At 48.8% G+C, this 25347-nt stretch overlaps 2 protein-coding genes across 2 annotated transcripts in view; both read right to left on the bottom strand.

Annotated features, from left to right (window-relative positions):
• Window positions 1–9848, bottom strand: part of LOC144888129 (RNA-binding protein 12-like) — a 131157-nt gene extending 121309 nt beyond the window's left edge. The window contains exon 1 of the mRNA XM_068128745.2: window positions 9829–9848. The gene's annotated coding sequence lies outside the window, so the exon portion shown is untranslated. The remainder of the gene's footprint in view (window positions 1–9828) is intronic.
• LOC137435185 (uncharacterized) overlaps window positions 1–25347 on the bottom strand; it is a 367117-nt gene that overhangs the window by 198554 nt on the left and 143216 nt on the right. The gene's annotated exons all lie outside the window — the stretch shown is intronic.

Raw genomic sequence — 25347 nt, 5'->3', positions numbered from 1 at the left:
ACGTGTACTCTGTGCAGGTTTACTTGTGCTTTGTATTGTACCGCATGTGCTTTCCGCGGGATTACGTGCCTTTGTGCCGACCGACGTGCCTTTGTGCGGGATGACGTAGCCTTGTGCGGGATGACGTACACTTTGTCCTCCCAATGACCGCTTTCCCTTCCTCCACAATATGCCAACATGAATACAGCAACCGTTTGAAACACCCACGAAATACCTAAACTTAATACCGAAACTCTCCATCCCTCCAAAATCTGCAAATCTCATTTTGTACATCAAAACTAATTAATAGGAAGCAGTAAACAGCACCAGTAGATAATTTTAAACCAGTGATATATATATATATATCCAGACCTCGGCATGGCATCAAACGGCGCAAATCCTACGAAATTATATATTTCAGCAGGGAATCATTTATCGGACGAGGGCACCCGTTGGCAGTGGCGTCACTAGGGTTGGTGTCACCCAGTGCGGTAACTCGTGGTGTCACCCCCTCCCTCCCCATGGACCTCCTCCCGTACCAGACCATACAGAATCCTTAGTAATGAAGGAGCTGTGCTCCAACGCGAGTCGAAAGGATTGACGCGACCAAAGACGGAAATTCGTCCGAGTTGCTTTATTGCACGTATCAAACTCGGGTACTCTGAAAAGCCCGTTTATCGGGCAGCAATATATATACACATTTATGCCGGAGCGTTTGCCCGGGAAAAGCGAGACCGGGCATGCCCGGGTGTCAAGGGCGAGTCCTGGAAAGGCGAGTCTGGACCTGCACGGGCATCCTGGGCGAGCCTTGGAAAGGCGAGGCTGGGCGTGCCCGGGCGCTCTGGGCGAGCCCTGGAAAGGCGAGAGCGGGCATGCCCGGGCGTTCTGGACGAGCCCTGGAAAGGCGAGAGCGGGCATTCCCGGGCGTTCTGGGCGAGCCCGGGAACAGCGAGTCCGGGCATGCCCGGGAGAGGCGCGTCTGGGCCCGACCGGACGAGCCCGGCATGGCGATTGCGCCCTGGCCGCGTCCTGGCAGGTGCAAGGCGATTGTGTACACCCAGCAGTAACCGCTACACACGCCCCTCCAGAATCGACCTGCACCGGCAGGGTCAATTTAAGGGGGGTCCGGATGACCCGGCCGAAGCGACCCCTGGAGGGACGTGGGGGAGGGACGTGGGGGGGGGGGTCCGATGCGGTGGTGGGTGGTCGAGCGGGGGGAACTGTGGACGGGGGGCGGCCTCGCCGCGGAGGAAGGGCCAACCGTGGTGGTCGGTCGACGTCCACGTGCGCCGGTTTGAGGCGGTCCACAGAAATCCGGTCCGACCGGCCGCCGAAGTCGACGACGAATGACTTGTCGCCCCGTCGCAGGACCCGGAAGGGCCCGTCGTACGGCGGCCGGAGTGGCCCCCAGTGTGCGTCATGACGCACAAAGACGTACTCCGCTGTGCGAAGCGCCGGGGGGATGTAGGACTGGGGGCCACCGTGGCGGGACGTTGGCACGGGGGCAAACCGTCGGGCGGCCTCCTGGAGGTCCGAGCGCTGGCGAGCGGCGGACCAGGGACTGGTAGCGTCGGGCACGAACTCGCCCGGGACGCGGAGCGGCTGGCCGTAGACGAGCTCGGCGGCGGACGCCCGGAGGTCCTCCTTGGGGGCCGTGCGGAGGCCCAAAAGGACCCACGGCAGCCGGTCGGCCCAACCGTCGTCCTGAAGGCCGGCCATGAGGGCGGCCTTCATGGAGCGGTGAAACCGCTCGCACAACCCGTTGGCTTGAGGGTGGTAGGCCGTGGTGCGGTGCAGAGTGACTCCCAACGAGCGGGCGACCGCGCCCCAAAGTTCGGACGTGAACTGTGGGCCGTGGTCGGACGAGATGTCCGCCGGTGCGCCGAAGCGCGCGACCCAGGTGGCGATGAACGCCTGCGCCACGTCGGCGGTGGTGGTGGAGGTGAGGGGCACGGCCTCCGGCCACCTGGTGGACCTGTCCACCATGGTGAGCAGGTGGGTGAACCCCCGCGATGGGGGCAGGGGACCCACCAGGTCCACGTGGACGTGGTCGAAACGCCGTTCAGGCATGGTGAAAGGTGCCAGCGGGCCTGGGTGTGGCGGTGGACCTTGGCCCGCTGGCAGACCGTGCAGGCGTTGGCCCAGTCGCGGACGTCCCGTCGAAGGCCGTGCCAGACGAAACGCGCAGACACCAGCTTCTGAGAAGCTTTCCGGCCCGGGTGAGAAAGGCCGTGGATGGAGGCGAAGATGCGGCGCTGCCAGGTAACGGGCACGATGGGGCGAGGCTGGCCCTGGGAGACGTCGCAGAGCACGACAGTGTCCGCGAAGGGGATGCCGGCCAGGCGGAGGCCCGTGTCCGCCGCCCGGAGGGCCTGCACCGTGGTGTCGGTGGTCTGGTCGGCCGCCATGAGCGCGAAGTCCACGCCGAGGTGGACCACGTTCGCGCTGGCCCGAGAAAGACAGTCGGCCACGGCGTTGTCTTTGCCGGCAACGTGCCGGATGTCCGTGGTAAATTCCGACACGGCGGAGAGGTGGCGCTGCTGGCGGGCCGACCACGGCTCCGTGACTTTGGCCATTGCGTAAACCAATGGCTTGTGGTCGACGAAAGCCGTGAACGGGCGGCCCTCCAGGAGGTGGCGGAAATGGCGAACGGCCAGGAAGAGACCGAGGAGCTCGCGGTCGAACGTGCTGTATTTTAACTCTTTCGGCCGGAGTTGCCGGCTGAAAAAAGCGAGTGGCTGCCAAACCCCGTCCACCCATTGTTCATGGACGGCGCCCACCGCGTCGTTGGAGGCGTCCGTAGTGAGGGCGATGAGCGCGTTGAGCACCGGGTGAGCCAGCAGCGTCGCGTCGGCGAGGGCCCGCTTTGCGCTCGTGAATGCCGCGTCCATGGCCGCGGACCAGACGATGTCATGCTTGGCTGGCTTGCCCCGGAGGGCCTCGTAAAGGGGCCGCATGAGCTGAGCAGCGCGGGGCACGAATCGGTGATAAAAATTCACCATGCTGAGGAACTCTTGTAGGGCCTTGATAGAGCGGGGACGCGGGAACGTGGTGATGGCCTCGACCTTGGTCGGCAGCGACACGGCCCCGGTCCTGGTGATGCGGTGACCCAAAAAGTCAACGGTCGTCGTGCCGAAGTGGCATTTGGCTGGGTTGACAATTAAGCCGTGCTCACTGAGGTGACCGAACAGTGTTCGGAGGTGGAGGAGGTGCTCGGCGCGGGATGTGCTGGCGACGAGGATGTCGTCCAGATAGACGAAAAGAAACGGCAGGTCGCGCAGCACACCGTCCATCAAGCGTTGGAACGCCTGGGCCGTGTTCTTGAGGCCAAACGGCATCCTCAAAAATTCGAACAGGCCGAACGGCGTGATGACGGCCGTCTTCGGGACGTCGGCCGGCCGGACAGACACCTGGTGGTATCCCCGTATCAGGTCAATTTTTGAAAATATGACCCGTCCCGCCAAACGGGCGGAAAAGTCCTGGATGTGCGGGATCGGGTACCTGTCGGGGGTGGTAGCGTCGTTGAGGCGGCGGTAGTCGCCACACGGGCGCCATCCGCCCCCGGCTTTGGCACGATGTGCAGTGGCGAGGCCCACGCGCTATCGGAGCGCCGCACAATGCCGAGGCGCTCCAACGCGTCGAACTCGGCCTTTGCCACGGCGGGCTTGGCCGGGTCGAGGCGGCGGGCCCTGGCGTAGACCGGCGGGCCCGTAGTGGGTATGTGGTGCTCGATCCCATGTGGCACTGCGACGGCCGAAAACGTCGGCCGCGTGAGGGCCGGGAAATCCGCGAGCAGGCGAGCGAACTCGTTCGCCGTCGGGAGGGCGCATGCCAGTTCGGTCGGCGCGGAGCTGCTCATCGTACACGCCAGGGAGCTGAAGGTCTCGGCGTTGACAAGGCGACGTCGTTTGACGTCGACCAGCAGCCCGTGCGCGCAGAGGAAGTCGGCGCCCAGCAAAGCCATGGGGACGCTGGCGGTCACAAAGGTCCACTGAAAGCGCTGGCTGCCGAAGCAGAGGGTGACGTTGCGCGGGCCGAAAGTGCGTATGGCCGATCCATTAGCAGCGACCAAAGAGGGGCCGCAAACGGCATTCCGCCTGTCCTGCTCGGAGGCGGGTATGACGCTCAGTTGGGCGCTGGTGTCACAAAGGAAACGCCGCCCGGACGCTTTGTCCTTAATAAAAAGCAAGTTGCCCGAGTGACCGGCGCTCATGGCTGGTAATGAACGCCGGCCCGGCCGTTTCCCGACTTGCCGAAAGTGCATGGGGGTCGGCATGTCCGAGCCTTGTGTCCGAACCTGGCGTGGTAATAACACCACGCCTGGTCAGGTGGAGGCCCCGGCCGTCGTGTTGGAAGCGGTCGGCGCGGCGTGGCGGCCGCTAGTTGCACCGGCAAGTCGGCCCCCAATCGCGCAGGGCGCTCGGGCGTCGTGGGCGTCGCCTCGGACGGCGGCGGGCTCCAGGTAGCCGCTCCGACGTGCTGGCCTGCCGAGGAGATCTTGTCGGCTTCCCTGGCGAGGGCGCGGGGATCCGTGATCGACGTGCCCGCCAGGGCGAGGCGTACCTGGTTAGGCAGCTGGCGGAGGAACAGCTCTCGGAACAGAAAATCCGGAGAGTGCTCGCCGAGCAACGAGAGCATGTAGTCCATTCGCTCAGACGGGCGCGTGTCGCCGAGCTCGGGCAGGTCGAGCAGGCGTCGTGCGCGTTCCGCCGGTGAGAGGGCGAAAGCGTCGAGGAGGAGCGCCTTAATCGCGTCATACTTGTCAGCAGCTGGCGGGCGTTCGAGGAGGCTCAGGGCACGGGCCGCGGTGGCGGAGCCGAGCGCTGCCACGATATGGTGGAAGCGGGTGTCGTCGGCGGTGATGCCTCGCAGGGCGAACTGGAAGTCCGCCTGGGCGAACCAAACAGCCGCGTGAGCCTCCCAGAAGGTAGGCAGTTTAAGAGCCACTGCCATGTCCATGTTCGGGGTCACCAATGAAGGAGCTGTGCTCCAACGCGAGTCGAAAGGATTGACGCGACCAAAGACGGAAATTCGTCCGAGTTGCTTTCTTGCACGTATCAAACTCGGGTACTCTGAAAAGCCCGTTTATCGGGCAGCAATAGATATACACATTTATGCCGGAGCGTTTGCCCGGGAAAAGCGAGACCGGGCATGCCCGGGTGTCAAGGGCGAGTCCTGGAAAGGCGAGTCTGGACCTGCCCGGGCATCCTGGGCGAGCCTTGGAAAGGCGAGGCTGGGCGTGCCCGGGCGCTCTGGGCGAGCCCTGGAAAGGCGAGAGCGGGCATGCCCGGGAAAGACGAGACCGGGCGTGCCCGGGAGGTTCGGGCGAGCCCGGGAACAGCGAGTCCGGGCATGCCCGTGAGAGGCGCGTCTGGGCCCGTCCGGACGAGCCCGGCATGGCGATTGCGCCCTGGCCGCGTCCTGGCAGGTGCAAGGCGATTGTGTACACCCAGCGGTAACCGCTACAGTAATGTTTTTTGTACTTACTAGGGCATGCCCGTACTATATATACTGTATATCTAAAATTATATCCCCCCCCCTCTATTTACATGAAATGGTTTGGTCCAAAGCGAACGGCTTGCGAGTACGGTGACAATCCCCCCCCCCCCCCCTCTATTTACATGAAATGGTTTGGTCCAAAGCGAACGGCTTGCGGAGTTTGGTAAAGAAATCGCCATAGCGTGCACAAACGCGCAGGAAAGCGAAAGAATCGCAAATTAGTTTTAATTAGTTTTAAAACATAGTTTAACGCCAACATAGTTTGCCAACGTGAAATAAATGAATACGCTCTCAAATGTGCCGTCCGAGGCAGAGTCTGTTCGGCACGTTCGGCACACGTGATAGCTCGCTGCTCTCTGATTGGTTGAATCGTTTTTTGGACATAGCTCGGTAACTACTTGTCCGATTAATATGAAACCTTGAAAAGGCACATCCTCGGGTCCCCAGCAATATACCTGGCAAGTTTAAAGTATATCGGACCCGTGGTTGTCGAGAAACAGCGGTCACAGACAAACAAACATACATACACACAGAGATTAGTGGAATTATAGATAGATGTTACTCGTAAATCGTAATTCCCGTATATCACTGAATGTAATGGCAATAGTAGTGACATAAACAACAAGCAAAATTAAAATTACACCTTATTACTCCTTCTTTTCCGTTAATTACTACTTAATTCTCCAAAAAGTTATTGACAAGTCCGGAGACGACAATGGTTCACGAGCGAGCGGTATTCTTCGGTTCGATTTCGAAAATTCGGTTCGATTCTGACAACTTTGAAAATTTGACCTTTGTGACCTTGAAATGTCAAAACGAAGGTTACTGACCTTGAAATGAGATAGAAAATAATGTATAATCAGTTATGAGGTTAGTTAGCTACACAATACCGAAAATTTGGTTCGATTCCGACAACTTCGAAAATTTGACGTTTGTGACCTTCAAAGGTCAAAGGTCGAAGATTCTGAAATTTGTTGGAAAACTTGTTGGTATATTGATACATGTAAGCCGGGCTTATGGAAAATGTTTTTGTTATAACTAACTACAGGGATATTTTTATAAAAATTAATAAATTTCTGCTAAAATTTGGTGTCACCCCCTCTGATAGTGTCACCCAGTGTGGTCCGCACCCATCACACCCCCCTAGTGACGCCAGTGCCCGTTGGTCCATTGGACTAAACTTTCATTGGTCTGCACCACCTTGTTGCATACCTGCCTGCCAGACTTGGGGATCTTTTGGGTCCACTGAGTCTTTCTGGTGCTCAGAGACTTTTGGGTCTTCAAAGTCTTTGGTTCCTTTGGGTCTTTTGGGTTGTCAATGACTTTTTGGTTTTTTGGGTGCTCGTGGGCTTTTGGGTCTTCAAAGTCTTTGGGTTATCTGGGTATTTTGGGTCGTCAGTGACTTTTTGGTCTTCAGGGTCCTTGGGGACTTTTGGGTCATTGGGAACTTTTGGGTCGTTTGTGACTTTTTAGTCTTCAGGGTCTTTCTGCGTCCTTGTGGACTTTTGGGTCATCTGGGTCTTTTGGATCCTCGGGGATGTTTGGGTCATCTGGGACCTTTGGGTCTTTGGGGTCTTAAGTGCACTGACTGATAAGGTTTCTAAGTGGCCACTGTTACGGATTTGTCACTTCCGCTGTTGTGGTTTTCATCCACTTGACACACTTCTGGTTCTCGGTATTATTATTATAATTGTTTAAGTGTGTGAATAAGAATAAGTGAAATGGCCATTAGTATTATCACAATGTAAAAGGGTTAACTTTAAATGCAACCGGAAACCGGATGACGACGAGAAGACGAGGAGGAAGAAGAGGAAGGAGGGCGTGGCGAAAAAGTCGGAGAAGAAGCGGGTAGCTTCCAGCTCCGTAGCGAGCGTTTTCGAACAAAAGTCGCGAGTGAACTTTGAGTTCCTTGAAAAGAGTTCCTGCGATAGGTGTTATCGCTGGGGGATTGAAAAACCAGCGTGGTCAGGTTTGGGCGTTGCGATTCAAAAGAATCCTCGCCGGGTCGTGTCGACTCAAGTAAGAGCCGTCGGCCATTTTGACACTCGCACTTTCTTCATCAAAAGGTCTTGGCTACGCGTCAGCCTTTTTCACCATCCTGTCGTCTGTCGGGGATGTGTGTGTGCAACGCTGAGTTTGGAGATTAAGTGGCGGTTCGCCGACTGAACCAGGGAACGTTCATACTGGAGGAACTTTGGGATTTCCCATTCCGCCACGAGTTTGCTTGGTTTTGACCACGTGACTTTTTGCGTCGCTTCGACCGCCCACGCCTGAGAGCTGCTTCGGCGATGCGAGCGAGTCATCGCGGAGCGAGTCAACTTCATCTTGAGGACGGGAATATAGAGACATTGGGGAAAGGTTTTTTTCCACTCACCTGGAACACCGTGAGTTATCCTATGCTAGTTGATGGTACCATCATAAGATGTATTGAGTGTACTTTTGATTGCTATTTGTTGTACCGTTATTCTTGTGTGATTTTTAATACAATATTTGTTTGTTGATAAATCATTGGTGTGGTTTCATTATTGTTTCAGACACAGAATAACATATTTTTCTGCCGTGGCTCCTCTCGGGGCTCGGAGGTACATCGTGACCAGGGGATCGGGGAGGAACACGTAACACCACGCATTAATGCCAATGTTCCTCAGGGAACAAAGTTGGGACCTGTTGTATTTCTTATTATGAATCACGATGCTGTCCACAACAAAATTGCCACCGCCATTCATTGTTTCAAATATGTTGATGATCTTAAATTTATTGAAAAGCATAACACTCACACTGTATCTGGTATGCCAGCTGTTCTTGAACTTCTTAACTTGTCTGTAGAGAACAGAATGTGTTTTAAGCCCAAAAAACGGTGCGATAGTTGACATCTGTTTCACTCAAAACAAACCAAACCCTTCCAACCTGCAATTGAATGTTGTAATCCAAAATTGCAATATTATTAAATTGCTGGGTATCTTCATCCAAGCAGATTTGAAATGGGATGCACATGTCAGTTGCATTGTTAAAAGAGCTAACAGTCGTTTACACATGATTCGGAAGTTAAAATACCATTCCCTCCCAAGCAATGATGTCGTCACCATTGTAATATCTTTTGTCTGCCCCATATTGGAATACGGGACTCCTGTGGATTTTTTTGAATGTCCTTTATTTTCTATTGTTTAGCATTTTCTACAAGCTATGGAATGTCCCTTCTTTTCTATTCTTTGCCACCTGGCACATCCCATATAAAGGGGCCTTTTCTATGCCCCTGGCATTTTCCCAAGAATCAGGATATGTACTGGATAATATTTTGAAATACGCCTTCCTTCATTTTGTCTGACTGGTAAACAAGAGGTTAAAGTCAGCATTTATTATGTGATATACGTATAAATGGATGAGTTGTATGTGTGTGTGTCATACTTTTTGTGTCTATTAATTATATACGTCGATTAATTACGTATTACGTACTATTGAAATGCACCTCTTAACTCTATAGACTACTGAGAGCCCTTCAACTTTTGAAGAGCCTTGACCCCAAAGATCCTTAAAACTCCTAAGATCCCCAAAGACCCAGAACTCCCCAAAGACCCAAAAGGCTCAAAAGACCCAGAAAACCCAAAAGTCCCCGAGCATTCAAAATACCCAAAAGACTCCGATGACACAGAAAACCCCAAAGACTCCAAATACCCAAAAGTCCCCAAGGACCCAGATGACCCAAAAGTCCCAGAGGACCCGAAAATCCCTGAGGATACAAAATGCCCAGACAAACCAAAAATCCTGGAGGACCCAAAACGCCCCGAAGACCCAAAAGACCCCAGAGGACCAAAACGACCCAGAAGACCCAAAACACCAATAATACCCCTAGGACCTAGATGACCCAAAAGTCCATGAGGACCCAAAAGACCCAGAGGACCCAAAAGACCCCGAAAACTCAAACGTCCCTGATGACTCAAAAAATCCAGAAGACACAAAAGTCCTCAGGAACCAAACAGACCCAGATGACCCAAAAGTACCAGAAGACCCAAAAGACTCTGAGGACCCAAAATAAAGAAACCCAAAAGTCCATAAGGACCCTAATACCTCGAAGACCCAAAAGACCCATAATACCCCAAACACCCAAAAGTCCCCGAGGACTCAAAGGCCCTCAAAAGACCCCAATGACCCAAAAATCCCCGAACACCCAAAATATGCAAAAGTCCCTGAACACTCAAAAGACCCAAAGGACTGCCAAAAAACGAAAACACCACAAGAACACAAAAGACCCAAAAGTCCATGAGAACACAAAATATGCAGAAGACCCAAAAGACCCCAAGGATCCAAAAGACTGTAAACTGAAAAGACCCTGAAGGCCCTTTAAGACTCAACTGTAAATGGATGAGGTGTGTGGAGTTCCACTGGAGTGTTCTCAGGATATTTTGCGTCCTTGGGGGGGGGGGGGGGGGGGGGGAGGAGGGAGAGAGGGAAGTACAGCAACAGTAGGGAACAGTGACATCTGTGGAAGAGAGAGGGCTGGGGCGGGGTAAACAGGATAAACAAGATCAACACTACAGGGGATTTCAGGAAAGAAAAAGGGGAATTTGAAGAAGGTGGGTTTCGGGTGGATTAATGGGGGTAGAATAGATAAAGGTTTTGAATGGGGGAAGATATGAGATGGTAGTAAACAGCTGTTTTGAAGACCTGGAGGGCGGAGTGGGATTGAAGAGAATTGGAAGGTTGTTTCAAAGGCAGGAAAACAGGATGAAAGAGTGAAGGTGAGCAGTGAGTCTTGATTTTGGCAGTTTTACCAGAAGAGGGATGCTGGCAGACCTTGTGCATCCTGCAGGAATACTTGGGGGACAGAGCACAGACAGAGCTGGGGGAGCAAGGACAGAGAGGAGTCGGTAGAAGATAGAAACACCACCAACCTGCCTGTGGTGAGAGAATGAAAGGTCCTCAGAATGAGCATCATCACGGGAGATACCAATCATCCTAAGAGCCTTGGTTTCTATAGCTAGAAGCCGAGATAGGTGTGAGGCAGGAGCACCAGCCAAGATGGGAGAGCAGTACTCCATCAAGCTGCAGATGAAAGCTTTGTAAGTGGTGAGTAGCTCAATTATACCAAGAAAGGACTTCGCACGATGGAGAATGCCAAGTCGACGACTGGCTTTGGAGGCCAGATTGGCAATATGGCATTCCCAGGAAAGATCATGGCAGATAGTAAGACCCAAAAGCTTGAGTGAAAGAACTTCTTCGAGAGGATTGTGAAGAAAGTAAATGAAAGGGTTTTCCATGTGGTGTTTATGGAGAGACAAGGTGAGAGTGTGCGATTTGTCTACATTGAAAGACATGTTCCACTTGTTTGAAAAGTTTGTAATTTTATCCAGGTCTGCAGAGAGTGAAGAGGCTGCTGCCTGCCGATCTGAGGGATGAAAGATGGAGCAGTAGTGGGTGGAGCCATCAGAAAAAAGATAAAGAGGATTTTCCAGCGAGTCAGATAAATCATTGATGACGATTTTAAACAGCAGAGGGCCCAGAACACTGCCTTGAGGAACTTCCTCCTGGACAGGAAGAGGAGAAGAGATGATTCCATTTAGAGCCACACGTTGACTACAACAGGAGAGGAAATTCACAAGCCATGAGTGGAGATTTCCATGGATACCATAAGAGGAGAGTTTGGTGAGCAGAGCGGGGTGCCAGACCGTATCGAGGGCACGTGATATGTCAAGGGAGATGGCTCAGATTTCCAGTCTGCCGTTAAGGGCCTCCATCCATTGTTGAGATAACAGAAACAGTATGTCCAGAGTAGAGTGGCCTGGTCTGAACCCAACTTGATGATCTGAGATCAAGTCATTGGAGAAGAGGAATGATTTAATGTCGGAAGCAATGTAAATGGAGTCATCACTGTTTTGGTAGGCGGTAGAATACACATATGAACAAAAGGTGGGAACGTAGGGGAAGCCAAAGCCAGAGGTACTCATGGGGTTTAGGAGATTTAGGAACAGTACACGGAGAGTGAGAAAGAGTTTTTTTATGTACAGTGCAACTCTGCCACCAGGACGAGGCTCAGGTCTATCATACCGAAGTAGGGAGTAACCAGGGAGAGATACTGAGGAGTCAGGGACATATTGGGGGAGGAAAGTTTCTGTAAAGCAGATTAGGTCTGGTTTGTGAGAAGCAACCTGTACGGAGAGATCAGTCAGGGTTGAGCGAAGGCTCCGGATGATTGAGGTCCAAACCGTTAAGGAGGGAGTAGTGGGAGACAGGTACCAGAGAGGGGAGGGGTGGGAGAGGATAAGATGAGGAAGGCGAGGATGAGGTAGGAAGAACAGTTGACAGTGTGTTGGATATTGCAGAAGAGCAAGGAGAGAGGGCAGGATGATGAGAAAGACGACAACAGTCTAGGTAGTGATGGGATGAGTCACAGTGAGGAGTAATGTGGGGAGGGAGGGGGTAGATGGAAGTAGAGGATTGGAGAATAACCGCCTTTTGAGGCCATTTTTCCCCGGAAAGCAGAGGTTGGCCTTTTTCGGGCACCATGGACCCCTTTTTGAAGCAATGTTTTATGGCCGGTTGCCCTTCCTGTCGCCAACCCTGTTAGTCGCCTCTTGCGACACACAAGGAATTACCAGTGAACGGGTACTCAATTTGCCGACCTCGGAAGGATGACAGGATGACAGGATGACAGGCCCCCTGGCGTTAATTCAGCGATCGACCGGGATTCAAACCCAGGATCGTAGGCCCCCAAGCCGGCACCCTAACCGCTAAGCCAACACCAGGCTCAAGTAGAAGATTGGAGGAGGTGGAGAAATAAGTTGGAAGAGAGAGGAAGGGGAGAGGAGGCAGTTTGAGAATGAGTTAAGATGCAACTTTGAGGAGGAGTGAGAGGGGAAATTTGGAGGAGAGGGGTGGAGAAGGGGGGTGTTTTGCAAGGGAGGGTGATGGGGGAGTTTTTAAGGGGAGGGGTGGTGAGGGGGGAGTTTTGAAAGGGAGGGGTAGGGGCAAGGTAGTGATGAAATGGGGGTAGGAGAGAGTAGCGGTAGGGAACGCGGAAAGGTTCGACACAGAAGTACAAAGGAATGATTAATGAAAATCGAACATTTATTACTCCCGCCAGGGAGTAACGCATTCGCTCGTGTCCGTCCATGTGTGTGTGTGTGTGTGTGTGTGTGTGTGTGTGTGTGTGTGCGTATGTGTGTTCGTGTGTTTGTGAACAAGGTATCTGGAAAAGTTCTGAACGGATTTGGATGAAAGTTGGTGGGATGATTGCCCTTAGGATAAGGAAGAATTGATTAGTTTTTGGTGTACAGGATATATTTGGGAATCAGGATATTATTCCGGATCCAGGAATTTTTTTTTTCTGTTTTCCTTTAAAAACCATTTTCTCTGCAATAATTGAACCGATTGAGAGCAAATTTTCACCATAGGAGGGACTCGGTCTGTAAAATATTTTAATGGTAATTATGACGTCACAGGTCACGTGGTTCGGCCGCAATATTGTTTTGAGTGAAAAACACTAAAATCAAATTTTCTCCAACACGCCTGAACAGATCGAGGCCAATCTTTGCAGGCAGAATCGCATACCCATGACGAACACACACACACACACACACACACACACACACACAACAAAACATAACATCCACCTTTTGTGGCGGAGGTAACAACACCAACACAAGACACATGTATACAGACAGCCACCTGCAGACCTTGTGCCGCACCTGACACAGCCAGCCACAGACATGTCTGGATACCGCACGAACAAGTTTCTGTTTTGAGATGGGACCATTCACGAGATCTTCAGGAAGAGTAAGGTAAAAACAGGTACGGGTGAAGCGGGATTGGGGAAAGAAAAGAAACAAAAGATGGAAGATCTGCAACTGTTCTCGGATCTGATGCAAAGAGCGAAATGTCACGAAGCTTTATTAACTAAACGTGGACCTCGAAGGAAACACCGTTCAGATGCCCCACCCAACTTTTAATATACGAAATAAACATATTTTTTGGTCCCAATGCAGAGTTCTTTAGAATGAGCCATGACTCATTTTTTTCATTGAGCCATTTCGGAGATATAGAGGGGCAAGGTTGAAGGTTTTATAAAGATGGCGCCCATACTATGTGACCTATGACGTCATAATTAGCAGTAAAAAATTATACAGGTTTAGCCAATCACTTGATGAAAATTTTGTGCTAATCGGACCAACGGTTGCAGAGAACGTTGATTTAAAAGATTTTCGGACATGACAAAAGTGGCGGAAACCAAAGTTAGAGAGAAGAAAAACGATGGGAGTTTTAATCGGTATTCCTCTTCATTATATGTCGAGCAAACCTAACATTACCAAGCATTCTGAGTATTGCGGTGCAATACATGTCCCCGACCGGCAGTCTGTCATCTGGAGAACTGTTGGGGAAATTACCAAGGGTTATTTACCCACAGGTTCTGAATCGTTCCCAATCGCTAATTACCTCAGGACGGGCTCACCTGTGATTCACACTCGGGACTTCGATTTATACACCTTGCAGACAGGTCAGCAGAAGCACGAGAAAATAAGTTGTTGATAAAGAACCTTTCGAGTCGCTAAATATCAGTAATTTATTATATTTTCCGGTTCACGATCAATGATCGATGTGTATATAATATATATGTTGCTCAGCTTGGCTCCGCCCCTCCGGAAAGCGTGCGCTGTGTCGCGCTGTTGACGTTCGCGAGACGAGGCTGAGGGCGCGCAGTGCGGCTTGAGGAGAACTCTAGAATAAACAAGAGATATCCATTTTAAAAATATTTTCGTTTAATTAACGATATCTGCCAAACCACGTGCCCTATCGCAAATTCCAAAAGGACATTTTAGTAGACTGACATGCTGAACAGATCTGTGAAGTTTCCCCTTGATTGGATCAAAAATGAGGGAGGAGCTCGGTTTTAAAGGTTCATGCTTAAAAACGTCATAACTCTGAAACCATGTGACGCATGACGTCATGCTCGCTGACTATTTTGTTTGTCATGGGTATGCAATTGTGTCTGCAAAGTTTGGCCTCGATCTGTTCTGCCGTTGCAGAGAAAAAGGGGTTTTCGTGTTTTCACGAAAAACAATATGGCGGCCGAACCACGTGACGTGTGACGTCATAATTACCATTAAAATATTCTACAGACCGAGTCCCTCATATAGTGAAAATTTGATCTCAATCGGTCCTATTTATTGCAGAGAAAATCTTTTTTAAAGGAAATTAAAACATAAAATGGCACTGAGTTAAGGATCATCAGAATTCCCAAAGTTCAAAGTGCCATAACTTTGTCAAAAATGATCGAAACGTCGTGAAGTTCGAACTTGATCTGTAACTTATCATGAGGAAACCATGTAAGTTTGAAGTCATTAGCATTAAGAGTTTAGAAAAAAAGTCCGGAAAACTGTTTTTTGCGTGACGGACTGACGGACTGAGGGACGGCGTGCAAACCTATAGTCCCCTCCGGTGTACACCGGTAGGGGACTAATACACAGAACAGAATCAAAAGGGTATCACAGCCTGTTAAGCTGATGGAACCCTAATAATAATGATTTGATTTGTCAAACAGTTCCAAGTCATTTTTGAAGAAGCTCACAAACGACTGACCTTTCTTTACTGACAGGAAGGAAAAATGTGGGTTAGAAATTCAGCTTTTAAAAACAAACAAACAGATGATTATCAGTATCAGTCGGTAATTTGTCGGAGTACACAGATATGACAAGCGTTTTTTCTTGTCAAATATTATCTTTTTTGCACAAATAGCTGAGACGAGCACATTTGAGCCAACATGATAAGTATTGGTTGGCAATTAGTTGGAACCTTTCAGAATTGGTGCAAGTATTCCTCAATATAAAATAAGAATCAATGACACGGCTTTTCCATCGTCAATCACGGTGGCCATGTTACTTGAAGGCAGTGGGTCCCATTCCCTGGCTTGGCCAGGAAGGGTATAGTAGAAGTCACTTTCAAACCTCTATCTGGGTTACTTTTCTCAACCAACTTTGAATATTGACACCATATTTGGTCAAAATATCAACAAAAGCTTGCCCTTTTCAAACAAAATTATAATAAACAAATTTAATAGATATTACAACGCTAATTTGTGACCAATGAAGTAAATAACATGGTAAACAGATCACTTTACTATTCATTATTCATTTAATAAAGCACGACATGGGCTCATATTTTTGCGCAAAGTGAATCATCAGCTCTGTATTTCCAAAAAGATTGTTGAACAGACCATCTGAAAATACAGTTGAGGTTGTGATGCATAACCAAATGCAAAGTGGAATCTGCAGCAACAATGAAAACTTGAACATTCCCCATGACTATTCTATTTATTAACAGATTTAAAAAACATATATTCCATCAATATTCTTTTATGGAAAAGCAGGAACTCAACACTTGTTTTTATTTGTATTTTGAAATTTTATTTTGAAAACAGACAACTCAGCAGCAACACTCAGACAGTCCACATTTCCTTTGCCTTGGACTGCAAAAGCAAACGTCTGATCAAAAGGCAAAGCATATAAAGAACAATAACATGGGCTTTGTCTTGTGCTGAAGTAAGATAAACTTATTTCAATGTCAAATTTTTTATATCAAAAGTTTCGTTTCAAACAGAATTATAATAAACAAATTTCATCAATATTACAATGCCAATGTGTGGCCAATGAAGTAAAAAAAAAAATCACAAACAGATCACTTCATATTTCTGTACAACTTTCCGTTATTCACAACATCTTTGATCAAAATATAAACAAAAGCTTGCCCTTTTCATTTCACCATAACCAATTGGGAAGGGGGAGGGAGCTGCTGAAAATAGAGAAGATAAAAATATTTTCTCGACCCCACTTCCGTAAGGAAAAGTGCAAATGGCAAGACATCAGCACAAATAATTACTGAAATGCATTCGACGAATTATCCATTCACTTTGGATCCCCCTCAAGTTCATTAATCTTGAGTGTAGTGAGGCAAGCAAAGTATGGGAGATAAAAGCAATTCAGAAAGGGAAAGCTGCACGTCATTAATACAAACAATATGCATTTTAAGGCCATTTTCCCTGCGAGAGCGGGGGTTAGCCTTGCGGTCCCCATGACAATCTTTCCATTTTGCCTTATTTTCTGCATCTCTCCTTGTTAACCCCCTTGCCCGCATTTCTTCTTCCACCATCTTCAGCCAAGTCTTTCTCGGTCTTCCCCGTCCTCTACTTCCTTCTACATTCATTTCCATCACTCTTCTCAACCAGTCACTTTCATCCTTCCTCAACACATGACCAAACCACCTCAACCTGTTCCTCTTCACAGCATCCATCACAGGCTCTATTCCCATCATCTTTCGCAATTCATCATTTGTCTTCCTCTCTCTCAAAGATACTCCACACATCCACCGAACCATTCGCATTTCCACCCTTTCCAGCCTTCGTTGCTGCTCTACGTTCATTGCCCATGTCTCGCTCCCATAAATCATAACACTTCTCACACATGCAGCATACACCTTTCCCTTCAGCTTCAACGACACTCCACTCCTCGTCAACACGCCACTCAGTTCCTGAAACTTCTTCCATGCACATCTCACTCCAGCAACCGTTGCCGAGTCTGATCCACCTTCTCCATTCAGCATGTCTCCGAGGTAGCAAAATGTTTTCACACCTTCCAGCTTCACGCCGTCTCCAAGATCCAACTCAACATTTCCTCCATCTGCAGCTCCCTCTGTGCACACCTTACATTTGAATGTCGCTGCCACACTGGTTAATGACCCTCTCAGACCACTACATTTTTGATGAACCCACTCAGCACACATTGTACATTGAATGGAGTTCACTCTGACACCCTTCCTGCACACAGCACATGGCCACTTCCCAGTTCTTTCCACCTCACCACATGCTTTACCACTTGCCATCACCTTTGTCTTTCCGATATTCACCTACAGACCTTTTGTCTCCATACATTCCTTCCACTTGTTCATCTTTTCCTTCAGTCCATCCATACTTTCCGCAATCAACACCAGATCACCTGCATACAACAACCCCCACGGTAAACCCTCCTTTACTTTCCGATCCAGCACCTCCATCACAGCTACAAATAGTAGTGGCCTTAGTACCGACCCCTAATGCACTCCCACCTTCACCTCAAACTCACCACTGTTCCCGTCCTTCGTCCTTGAGCTGTGCGCGCTCTTTTGTACATTGCCATCACTACTCTGATCAACCATTCCTCCACTCCTAACTTCCTCAATTCCCATGTCAATACTTCGTGTGGAACCCTATCGAATGCTTTCTCCAGATCAACAAATACAAGAAACAACTTCTTCCTCTTCTCCATGTACTTCTCCTGCAACTGCCTCACAATAAAGAGCGCGTCTGTCGTTCATCTTCCTGGCATAAATCCAAACTGCATTTCGTCGATCTTCACCTTCTTCCTTATCCTCCTCTCCAACACCCTTTCCAATACCTTCATTCCATGCTCCAATAACTTTATCGCTCGGTACAAGCCACACTCCAGAGGGTCACCTTTCCCCTTGTATAGAGGGAGGAGGGTACTCAGTTCCCAATCCACTGGAATGCGGCTTTCTTTCACCACCAGATTACAGATCTCTGTCATCCTCTTCACACCCCAATTTCCTGCTGCCTTCAACATATCTCCCACAACTCCCGTCGGCCCTCCCGCTTTTCTACTCTTCATTGCTTTTATCGCTTCCTCAACTTCCTCCACGGTTATCTTCTCTGGCGGTCCTAAAACTGGGTTACTCTCTATGTTGCCATCTCATTCATTCTCTGTATTCAACAGCATTTCCATATATCTTTTCCATCTTCCTTTAATTCCATCTGGGTCCACAACGATTTGTCTCACTTCATCCTTCAAGCAACTCACCCCCATCACATCACAGCTCTCTTTCGCTATCTGCTTTGCAATCCTGAATACCGCTCTCTGACCCTCTTCCGAATCCAAGCATTCTCCGAACATTTTCCTACATGCCTCCTGCGCCTGCACGTCATGCATAAAGCAGACTATGGGACACCGACTCGAGTCATCACCCCATGTTGATGCTGCACAAAATATTGTTACGTTTGTGGGAGTAGATGATGGAATCTCAGAGTAAAGATAGGATTGTATAGGTATAGCATGGAACGTGGACACGTAGGAGACATCTCAATATATTTAAGTAGGGAAACTGGAGCTTCAGATTGTTTATGTGTCTTCACCAGGGGGGGTGAAGCTGTGTTAACTAGTTCAGGATTAAGGTTAGTCCCCCAATATGTGATTGCCTCCTGCAGTTTTTTCCTATGTTTTTACAAATACAAGGCCGGCCATAAAAACCTCCGTTTAAACAACAACCATTCCCTGCAAGCCAGGCAGAGACGTTCGGAAAGTAAACCCCACCCCACCAACCTAATAAGGAAAAAGGCCACACCCCCAGAGTGGTACGAGGGGCGTGGAAGAGCAAAGCCGGCAAGCCACAACCCGAGCTTCGTGATTGGTCAAGGAGACATGGGGTGATTCGGTAGAACCCGATGATTGGTCGGGGTGACGTCCTGTAGAAAGCTCTAGTGAGAAAAACGACGGTTGGACAAAAGTCGCTCTCTCGGTGTGGGTTTTTAGAGAGAAACGGACGTTGGTGGAGGAGCTGCTTCTTTTTGTTTGACTGTGTGCATCTGAGAGGATTGCTTTTGTCGAGTCGACAGTAATTGAGGTTTCGGACACTGCTGAGGTCGTGGTGGACTGGGTCTGGAGTTGTGCTTCCCCGGACGGCAGAGGGACCCGAAAGAGGACCACTCTCACAAAGTACCTCACGTTAGTGGCACGGTGGGGCGAGACTCCGCGGCCATCTTGTGCACTTTCCACACGGTGGCATCGAGTTTCAACAACCGCCAAGCTCCTAAAAGCCATTTGGGGCCAACGCTGAGTTCTGGCCGACTAAAGGGATTTTATTTTATTATCTGTCTCCTTGTCTGTATTTGAGTCTGCATGTGAGGTACCTGTTAGAATTTTAGTTTTTACCTCAACATTTATTTTCAATAAATCAGTATTGTTGAATTTCTTTGTTGTGTCTGTTCGTTGTGGGTTTTGGATTAAATCCACGTCCAGGTAAGCCCTCCGTTTCCTTCATCTTGTGCGTGCCAAAAACAACCACCATTTTTCGAGCAGTCTCCTCGGAATTAAAGACCGTCCAGATATTTGTCCAAGGCTGGTGTTCATTGGCTACGGACAGGACATTTGGTGTCAGGAGTGTCAGATTCGAACCCTGTGGGACACTCGGTGTCCGGAGTGCGGGTACAACACCCGCTGAACACCAATTGTGCTCAGCTTTAGGAATCCAAAATTAGAATGATCACTTCTCTACCATCGAGGGAGAGGTAGTTGTCGTAACCAAGGTTTCCAAATTAATAGTTAATTGGGGTGGGTAGCGCACAGGAACAGCGCATGAAAATTTAAGAAGAAAAAAATTTCTGAGGTAAATAACAGTCACGAGTGGGGAAAGCTGCTCGGCACGTAATGGCAGACATGCACGAAACGAAGCGGCGCCGCCAAGGAAGCTAAGACGGAGGGAGTGAGCCGGGGGTAAGGTGGATTGATGAGGATATGGTAGAAGCTTCCCTCATCCCGAGCACAAGAACTCCCTCCCCTTCAATAGCAGCGCCTGAGATGCAGGGAACAGGTCCGATGACTGCCCAGGCCATGTTTGAATCGTTAATGGAACAAAGTAATGCCCAAACAAATGAAATGAAGGGAATGAATGAACGATTGGAAAACAAAATGAATGGCATGGAGGGTAATATGAAGGAAATGAATGAATGATTGGAAGGAAAAATTGAGGGAAAAAATAAGAGACATCACTGATCAAATGAACAAAATTAAGGAGGGAAAATACAGGAACTGGGGTTACGAATTGATAGAATAGAGGAAAGAATGGAACACCAAATTAAGGACAGAATGAAAGAATTCGAGACAAAATTGGAGACTCAATTTGGGGAAATGGAGAAAGGAATGGCTTTGGAATTTGAACTAAAACCGGAAGAAATGTGACATGTGACCATGATCGTTTGCGCATGCGCAAGATTGGAGATCACGTTTTTTCGAAGCTGTCCATGCGCTCACGCTTTCGAAGTTAAGTAATTTTTCACAATTGTGCTTTTGTCGAAACTGTATCTATCTTTCGGTGTGTGTACCTATAGTGTGTCTTTAGTAAGATTATCGGTGTTAATTTTTCATACATGTATACAAAATCGTCGGTTAATTCATGTCGCGTATTCTGAGGCCTATGAGGCTACCGTGTCCGACCTTGAGGCTTTGTTTTTCTCTCAGCGGTTCGTCGATTGCACTGCAATTACTTTCGTTCTCTGTTTTGTCCCAGTCTTTCACCCCATAATTCCTTGTTTAAAATCTCCTCAAAAAAAAAAAACAACCAAAAAAAACAATTTCCTTCTCTGTTCTTATTCGTTTATTCATTGTTCTTATTTGTTCGTTCGTCCTTCGATCACATTGTTCGTGATCACGTGATCATGTTAAAAATGTTTAAACTGTCCCCTGAAGAACTGTATTCTGTCGTATATTATAACACCTTTTTCATATTCTTCTATAAAAGAATGCTTTCGACTTGCTCACCAAATCTATTCATTCCAAAAAAAAAATTCCATCTCTTCCAGTTCCTTTTTTCTACATTCCCGAAACTCTCCTGCACTCCACCCCTCCTTCAGCGTCCTCAAACGTATTTTTGACTCGAAGGTCTCAAGAAACTCATTTTGCAATAAATGTTCGTTTCCCATAAATCGTACCCTTTTCAAAATCCAATCTCACCCCTCCCCTACAAATCTTCCCCATCAGCCCTTCCCTCCAAATCTTCCCCATCACCCCTTCCCTCCAAAACTTCCCCATCACCCCTCCCCTCCAAAACTTCCCCATCACCCCTCCCCTCCAAATCTACCCCCTTACCCCTCCCCTCCCAATCTTCCCCATCACCCATCTCTTTCAAATATTCCCCCTTGCCCCTCCCCTCCAAATCTTCCCCATCACCCATCCCTTTCAAATCTTCCCCCTCCCCTCCAAATCTTCCCCATCACCCCTTCCCTCCAAAACTTCCCCATCACCCCTCCCCTCCAAAACTTCCCCATCAACCCTCCCCTCCAAATATACCCCCTTGCCCCTCCCCTCCAAATCTTCCCCATCACCCATCTCTTTCAAATATTCCCCCTTGCCCCTCCCCTCCAAATCTTCCACATCACCCATCTCTTTCAAATCTTCCCCATCGCATCTTCCCTCCAAAACTTCCCCATCACCCCTCCCCTCCAAAACTTCCCCATCACCCCTCCCCTCCAAATCTACCCCCTTGCCCCTCCCCTCCAAATCTTCCCCATCACCCATCCCTTTCAAATCTCCCCCCTTGCCCCTTCCATCCTAAACTCCCCCCACACCCCTCCCCTCTGAGACTCTCCTTTGCTCCTCCCCTCCGAGACTCCTCTCTCACCCCTCCTCCTCAAAGCATCCTCCCCGCTTCTTCCCCCTTCCACCTTCATCTCCCCCAACCTTCTGCCTCACTCTTCCCCCTCCTCAAATAACACCTCACTGTGCCTCACCCAATCACCATCAAACCTTTTGTCCGCCCCATTCTTCCCTTTCTCCAAGCTATTCTGAAATCTCTGACACACCTTCAACAGCTCTCCCGACCTCTTCCACATTTTATCCTACCCCGCCCCCCCCCCCCCCAGTTCTGTATCCGATGCTCCCCCTTCCTCTTCATTAACGGTATGGACCTCAAACATCCAGGGCCTTCGCTCAAACTTGACTGATCTCTCCATACAGGTTGCTTCTGACAAACCAGACATGATCTGCTCAACAGAAACTTTCCTCCTCAATGATGTCTCTGATTCCTTTGTGTCTCTCCCAGGTTACTCCCTCCTCCGGTATGATAGACCTGAGCCTCGTCCTGGAGGTGGGGTTGCTATCTTTATAAAAAAAACTCTTCCTCACTCGCCTTGCACTGCCCCCTCTCCACCTCACCCCCAGGAATACCTTTGGCTACGGCTTCCCCTTCACTCCCACCTTTTGTTCATATGTGTGTTGTACCGTCCACCAAACAGTGATGACTCCATCGACATCTCGCTGTCTGATAATATGGACCAACTTCTATATACCCATCCCAACTCTCTCTTCCTCATATGTGGTGATTTCAATTGTCACCATGCCAGTTGGCTGGGTGTGGGTACCTCTCTCACCAGCCATGGCTCTTCAGCAAAGGACTTCTGCGACTCACTGGGACTGACACAATCTGTCAATTTCCCGACCCGGATCTCAGTCAACGGAGCATCTTCTCTTCTGGACTTGGTTGTGACTAACTTCCCTGAAAATGTCTGCTGTTCTTCTTCTGCTCCAATCGGCTCATCTGATCATGTGCTTGTTAAAGTGGACATCTCTCTGACCATTCTCAGAGAGCCTCCTCAGCGTCGACGAGTCTGGCATTTCACTCAGGCCAACTGGCACGGTCTTCAAGCAGCCATCAATCATCTGGACTGGTCTCCCATCTCTACCGCCTCTGACATAAACTCATCCTGGGAATTCTTCCAAAGTAAATTGCTCTCTCTCATGCACAGATTTATCCCATCTCGTCTACAGTTGTCATACCCTTCCTCCCATCCATGGTACACGGAATCTTGTGGTGAGGCTGTTGCCCAGAAACAACTTGCTTTCGTCTCCTGGAAAGCAAATCCAACAGAAGGAAATCTCATTTCCTTTCACAAAGCCCAAAACAAGTGTGTCCACCCTCAGGAGAGCCAGGAAACAATATCTCTCCGTTCTCAAGACCGAACTCTCTTATCTGTCTCCCTCTTCCAAATCCTGTTGGCATCTGGTCAAATCTGTTTCTGGTGTTTGTTCCCCCTCCATCCCCTCCCTCACCTCAAACGGCTACACGGCTGACTCCGCAAGTGAAAAAGCTGAATGCCTCAACTCTGTGTTTGCCTCTAAATCTTCTGTCCCAAACCCATCCTTCTCTGTACCCACCGTACCCAGTCGTACCCAGCTGCTCCTGGACTCTGTGTCCTTTCCTCCTGACAAGGTGGAAAAGTTTCTGTCAACCCTCGGACTCTGATTCTGCCACTGGACCTGACGGCATCAGCCCACGGGTCCGAAAATCCTGTTCTTCCGCTCTTTCACTCTGTTCTCTTCACCCTCTCTTTTGCTCAAGGTCATCTGAGTAGTGTAATAATGTTGCTTCTGGGACACCTCCGTTTAACATGGGAAATCCCTATCTAATGTCATTTACCCCCTTGTCTTTTTCAAAAATCATAAACACCTCTATTTCTCCCACCCTCATCTTTATGAACCTTTTGTCTGTAGTACCTATCCTTAATGTTGTTCATTAGACCACGCATAAACAAATATTTGTTTTCTCTTATAGACCTATCATCCTTCTTCTACATATCATCTGGCAGATTAATCTTTGACCCACTCAAACATTGACCCATTCACTTCCATATTAATTCTTTCCCTCCCTCATTGCCCCTAAACACCTATATTTCTCTCACCCTGTTCTTTACGAACCTTCTAACCTTTTGACATGTTATCCTTATTCATTAGACCACTTAAACACCTGTGATCCTTCTGACCTCATGGACCTTTTAACCTTTTACTCTTAATATCATCTGGTGAATATAACCCACTCAAACAACGACCCTACAAATATTTGTTTATGCGTGGGAAATAATTTAATTCTCCTACAACTCTCTTCACCATCTAATACATTAACAAAAAATATGTTTGAGTTTGGTTCTTTATTAAGATATTTTAACTGAGCTAAGATAAAATGGTAAACCTCCCTCAATGTTCTTATTTGAGCGCCTCCAGTGCCACACACTTTTTGGTAGGCTCTGCCCACCTTTTGTTAAGCTCCGTCCACTTTTTGGAAAAACCCCGCCCACTTTTTGGTAAGCCCCGCCCATCTTTTACTAAGCCCCGCCCACTTTTTGCTACGCCCCGCCCACTTTTTGCTACGCCCCGCCCACTTTTGCTAAGCTCCGCCCACTTTTGCTAAGTCCCACCCACTTTATAAACTCTTCAGCATTGTATCATTTCCAGGTAATACATAACATCATTTTCAGGGAATTTCCATCACATCATTTCCAGTTAAGACACGCCCAGGGAATTTCCACAGGAAATGACACACACCCAGCCCTTCTTATAAAAGGCACCGACCACACAGGCTTTTTCAAACACGCTTTCTGCTTCACTTGAGAATGGACTCCTATGCCGAAATGGAATGGGATAACTTTGCTATTCCTTGGAGTCCTACTACCTGTGTAGCGCTCAACCTTCAGATTGATGAACTGGACTCGAACCTCTTGTCGATGGAGGAAATTGTATCTGAGCTACGAAATGAAAATTCTACTTTTAACACAACTTGGGATAAAGTTATTTTTTTGTTTGAAGATCTTTTGAACAACCAAGACCCACAGAACGAGTTCTACCTTGATGACCCAGCCAAAGAGTTATACCTTGGAGATCCACAAAATCCTGAAAAAGAGTTCTACCATGATGATACTTATTGTGAGTTATCAAAACAAAACCCACTGAACGAGTTCTACCTTGATGACCCAGCCAAAGAGTTATACCTTGGAGACTCACTAAATTTGGGAAAAACAAATTATGAGGTCTGCCTAGATGGTTCTAACTGTGGAGCCTACCTTGGAGACTCACTAAATTTGGGAAAAACAAATTATGAGGTTTGCCTAGATGGTTCTAACTGTGGAGCCTACCTTGGAGACTCACTAAATTTGGGAAAAACTAATTATGAGGTCTGCCTAGATGGTTCTAACTGTGGAGCCTACCTTGGAGACTCACTAAATTTGGGAAGAACAAATTATGAGGTCTGCCTAGATGGTTCTAACTGTGGAGCCTACCTTGGAGACTCACT

Source organism: Myxine glutinosa, chromosome 9 (assembly GCF_964187855.1).
Source record: "Myxine glutinosa chromosome 9, kmMyxGlut1.1, whole genome shotgun sequence".
In the NCBI taxonomy this organism is placed as follows: Eukaryota; Metazoa; Chordata; class Myxini; order Myxiniformes; family Myxinidae; genus Myxine; species Myxine glutinosa.
Note: the sequence above shows the minus strand (reverse complement) of the source record. Positions and strands in the feature narration are given on the sequence as shown.